The sequence below is a fragment of the Triticum dicoccoides genome, chromosome 2B, assembly GCF_002162155.2.
Source record: "Triticum dicoccoides isolate Atlit2015 ecotype Zavitan chromosome 2B, WEW_v2.0, whole genome shotgun sequence".
Lineage (NCBI taxonomy): Eukaryota > Viridiplantae > Streptophyta > Magnoliopsida > Poales > Poaceae > Triticum > Triticum dicoccoides.
The window spans coordinates 553748370-553753571 of NC_041383.1; positions in this window are offsets into that span (position 1 = coordinate 553748370).

The window sequence follows — 5202 nt, forward strand, 5'->3', positions numbered from 1 at the left end:
CTGAGGAAGTAAACGCAATGTTGACACGGAGATTTTTTATCCGTGGTTCCGATAGGTGGTGCTATCGTACATCCACGTTGATGGAGACTTCAACCCACGAACGGTAACGGTTGCGCGAGTCCACGGAGGGCTCCACCCACGAAGGGTTCACGAAGAAGCAACGTTGTCTATCCCACCATGGTCGTCGCCCATGAAGGACTTGCCTCACTCGGGGTAGATCTTCACGAAGTAGGCGATCTCCTTGCCCTTACAAACTCCTTGGTTCAACTCCACAATCTTGACAGAGGCTCCCAAATGACACCTTGTAAATCTAGGAGACACCACTCTCCAAAAGGTAATAGATGGTGTGTTGATGATGAACTCCTTGCTCTTTTGCTTCAAGTGATAGTCTCCCCAACACTCAACTCTCTCTCATAGGATTGGATTTGGTGGAAAGAGGGTTTGAGTGGAAAGAAACTTGGGGAAGGCTAGAGATCAAGATTTATGTGGTTGGAATGGAATATCTTGACCTCAACACAAGTGTAGGTGGTTCTCTCTCAGAAAATGTATGTTGGAAGTGTAGGCATGTTCTGATGGCTCTCCCCATGAATGAAGAGTGGTTGGAGGGGTATATATAGCCTCCACACAAAATCTAACCGTTACACACAATTTACCAAACTCGGTGTGACCGAATCATGAAACTCAGTCAGACCGATTTAGTTCAAAATGTGAACGTTAGGATTTTGGTGGGACCGACATGTCAACTCAGTGGGACCGACTTTGTTAGGGTTAGGGCATAACGTAATCTCGGTGAGACCGATTACACAAACTCGGTGAGGCCGATTTTGGTAATAAGCTAACCAGAGAGTTGTTCAGGCAAACTCGGTGGGACCGATTCACTCATCTCGGTTGGACCGAAACATTACGAAGGGGAAACGGAGAGTTTGCATTGCAATCTCGGTGGGACCGATCGCTCATCTCGATTGGACCGAAACGTTACGAAGGGAAACAAAGAGATTACAATCCCATCTCGGTGAGACTGAGATCCCTATCGGTGAGACTGAAAAGACTAGAGTTTATGGCAGTGGCTATGTCAAGTGAACTCGGTGGCGCCGGATAGAAAGTTTCGGTGGGGCCGAGTTTGACTTTGTGTTTGGGACGTATTTGGATGTGAGAAAGTAGTTGAGGGCTTTGGAGCATATCACTAAGCATTTTGAGCAAGAACCTCATTAAGCAACACCTCAACCCCCCCCCCTTTAATAGTATTGGCTTTTCCTATGGACTCAATGTGATCTTGGATCACTAAAAGTAAAATGTAGAGTCTTGTGCTTTGAGCTTGAGCCAATCTTCTTGTTCTTAGCATTTTGAGGGGTCCACTTTCTAATCCATGCCATGCCAACCATTGAGCTTTCCTGAAATATTTACCTTGAAATAGCATTAGCTCAATGAGCTATATGTTGTTAGGAATTACCAAAACCACCCAGGGATAGTTGCACTTTCAATATCCCCCTTTTTGGTAATTGATGGCAACATATAGATCAAAGCTTCAACAAAGGGTAATAAGATTGAAAACATCGTCGCTTTGAGAAGTATGTGATAAGCAAGAGCTCCCCCTAAATTTGTGCATTATTTAAGATTTTCTTGTGAATGCAAATGCACAATCGATTAGGATCATGGGTTACTCTTCCATGTCACATACATCTTGGTGGAGCGCGCAAAATGATAAAAAATAAAAGCATGCACTCATCACCAAGCAAGTGAATGATCAAACAAGTATTAAGGGTAGCATATGATCAAACACATGATCAAACAAGTATCTCACAAGGACATAAAGTATCTCACACAAGCACACAATCAAGAAGTTCAACCAAAATAGCAAGAGAGATAAAAAAGCAACACTCTCTCTCGAAGCAAGTGAGATCTGATAAAGATAATAAGATAAATATTTTTGGTATTTTTATTGTATAGATTGAAAAGTAAAGATTGCCATAGGTTTCACTAGTGGCTTCTCTCAAGAGAGCATATTTTACGGTGGGTGAACAAATTACTGCCGAGCAATTGATAGAGAAGCGCATAGTTATGAGAATATCTAGGCATGATCATGTATATAGGCATCACACCCGTGACAAGTAGACCGAAACGATTCTGCATCTACTACTATTACTCCACACATCGACCGCTATCCAGCATGCATCTAGAGTATTAAGTTCATAAGAACAGAGTAACGCATTAAGCAAGATGACATGATGTAGAGGGATAAACTCAAGCAATATGATATAAACCCCATCTTTTTATCCTTGATGGCAACAACACAATATGTGCCTTGCTGCCCCTGCTGTCACTGAGAAAGGACACTGCAAGATTGAACCCAAAGCTAAGCACTTCTCCCATTGCAAGAAAGATCAATCTAGTAGGCCAAACCAAACTGATAATTCGAAAAGACTTGCAAAGATATCAAATCATGCATATAAGAATTCAGAGAAGAACCAAATATTGTTCATAGATAATCTTGATCATAAACCCACAATTCATCGGATCTCGACAAACACACCGCAAAAAGTATTACATCGAATAGATCTCCAAGTAGATCGAGGAGAACTTTGTATTGAGATCCAAAGAGAGAGAAGAAGCCATCTAGCTAATAACTATGGACCCGAAGGTCTGTGGTAAACTACTCACACATCATCGGAGAGGCTATGGTGTTGATGTAGAAGCCCTCCGTGATCGATTCCCCCTGCGGCGGATCTCCGGAAAAGGCCCCAAGATGGGATCTCACGGGTACAAAAGGTTGCGGCGGTGGAAATAGGGTTTCGTGGTGCTCCTGGATGTTTTCGGGGTATATGAGTATATATAGGCGAAAGAAGTAGGTTGGTGGAGCTGCGAGGGGCCCACGAGGGTGGGGGGAACGCCTACCCCCTGGGCGCGCCCTCCTGCCTCGTGGCTTCCTTGACATCCACTCCAAGTCTCATGGATTGTGTTTGTTCCAAAAACGATCCTCGCGAAGGTTTCACTTCGTTTGGATTCCGTTTGATATTCCTTTTCTGTGAAACACTGAAATAGATAAAAAAATAGCAATTTGCACTGGGCCTCCGGTTAGTAGGTTAGTCCCAAAAATAATATAAAAGTGCATAATAAAGCCCATTAAACATCCAAAAGAGATAATATAATAGCGTGGAACAATCAAAAAAATTAGATACGTTGGAGACATATCAGACGTCCAAACATCGCTATGAAGTAATTGAAATGGAAAAGTGGAAACATTTGTAGACGCACTAAAGGGAAGACGAACGTGTTTGCCCAAACGACAAGCCTCACAAGTTTGCTCTTCGAGCTTATTACATGAGAAAGAAAAACTCCTAAGAATCTGATACAAAATGGTGGGGTTGGGGTGGCCCAAGCGAGCATGCCAAAGGTCGACGCCGGCGGCGAGGGCGACAGGTGTGGAGGTGGAAGCGCCGGCGTGCACGGGATAAAGCTCATCGGGGCTGTCACATTGGTGAAGTACCATCCGGTTACGGGCGTCTTTCACAGAAAAACCAACACCGCCAAATTCAACAGTAAGTGGGTTCTCACGAGTAAGACGACGAACGGAAACTAAGCTAGTGACTAAGTCAGATGAAACAAGAACATTAGACATAGTGATAGGTGTGGAACTAGAAGGGAAACTAGTGCTACCGATATGAGTGATAGGTAAAGAAGAGTCGTTGCCAACGGTGATACGAGTGGGTGTGTTAACGGGAGTGAAGGAGGTTAGGTTACCGGGATGAGCTGTCATGTGCACAATAGCACCTGAGTCCATGTACCAGTCGCCTCCGCCGTCATAGTTACTCGGTGATGGCACAGAGTGCAGGGCGGCGAGGAGGAAGAGATCCCATGGCACAGGGACCGGCCGCGGCAGGGAGGCCCTTAGGACGGCACCTGGGCGGGAGGGCCATAACCACCGAGAGGCGGCGGCACAAGGGGGGCGCCATAGCCGACGCCAGCTGGCTGGTAGGGGCGCCGAGGAACGCCTGGTGGCCCGTAGGGCGAGGGCCGAGAAGACCCGGCGCAGGAGCCCATGGGACGGGCATACGATAGGCATGCACGACGCCCGTCCATAGGTTTTGCCTGGCTGCCCATGACGAAGGGGGCTGCTGGTAGCGGGGTTCCCTCCCCTCCTCCCCGTTGCCTTGGGCCTGCAGCTGCTGCTGCTGACGATGGCCGCCCCGCCGGTTGCGCCGGTCCCCACTACCTTGCGGCTGCTGGGGAGGCGCGGGTGGCGCGGGCGGCAAGGGGAAGTACTCGGTGGGCGCAGGAGGGCGCGGCTGAGGTGGCGCGGCGGGTGGAGCAGGGCCGCCGCGGGTGGTGCCGGTGGCGAGGACTATATGATGAACCCGCTGCTTCAGCTTTGTCATCCGGCGCTCCTCAAGCTTGAGGTATGCGACGACGCGGTGAAAAGTGGGTTCGACAGCAAAGTGAGGTTAGACGCCGCGTTGCCGACATCCTCGTTGAGGCCGGCGATGAGGGTGCTCAGCATGAAATCATCGGAGACTTTGGCCCCGATGTCACGAAGCACATCGGCGAGCATCTTAAGCCGCATGCAGTACTCATCGGTGATGGAGTTGTCCTGGTGACAGCCGAAGAACTCCTGCTGCAAGAAAACAAGGCGCTGAAGTTTGTTGTCGGTGAAGAGCGTGTTGATCTTGGTCCACATGGCGCAAGTATCGTCGTTCTTAGCGACAACCGTGTGGAAGATGTCCTTTGAGACGGTTTGATAAAACCATCGGATGAGCGTGGCCTCGATGACGGACCACTCCGGGTCGCCCTTCATGTAGTTGCCGTCCAAGGAGCCATCGATGTGCTCGGTGAGATAGTACTCGCGGAAGATAAGGTTGAAGTAGGTCTTCCATGCATAGTACAAGGTGCTGGAGCTGTCGAGGCGAACGGGGACCCGGGCCTCGATGTTGAGATCACGGATGGCGGCGGCGGAGGGCTCGGGGCCGGCGAAGGGGTTCAAGGAGTGGGTGGAGGCGGAACTCGGGGAGGCCATGGCGTGGCGGGGTAGGGTAGCGGGTAGGGTTAGGGTTTCAATGGCGGGGTAGGAGCAGCGGCGGCGAGGGAAGTGCGGCGGCTGCAGTGAGAGGAGAGGGCAGCAGCGGCGGGAAGAAGAGGCTGCGTGAAGGGGCGGCGGCGGCGCGGCAGGAGGTGCACGGCGGCGGCACAACAGGAGGTGGGTCGGCTCGG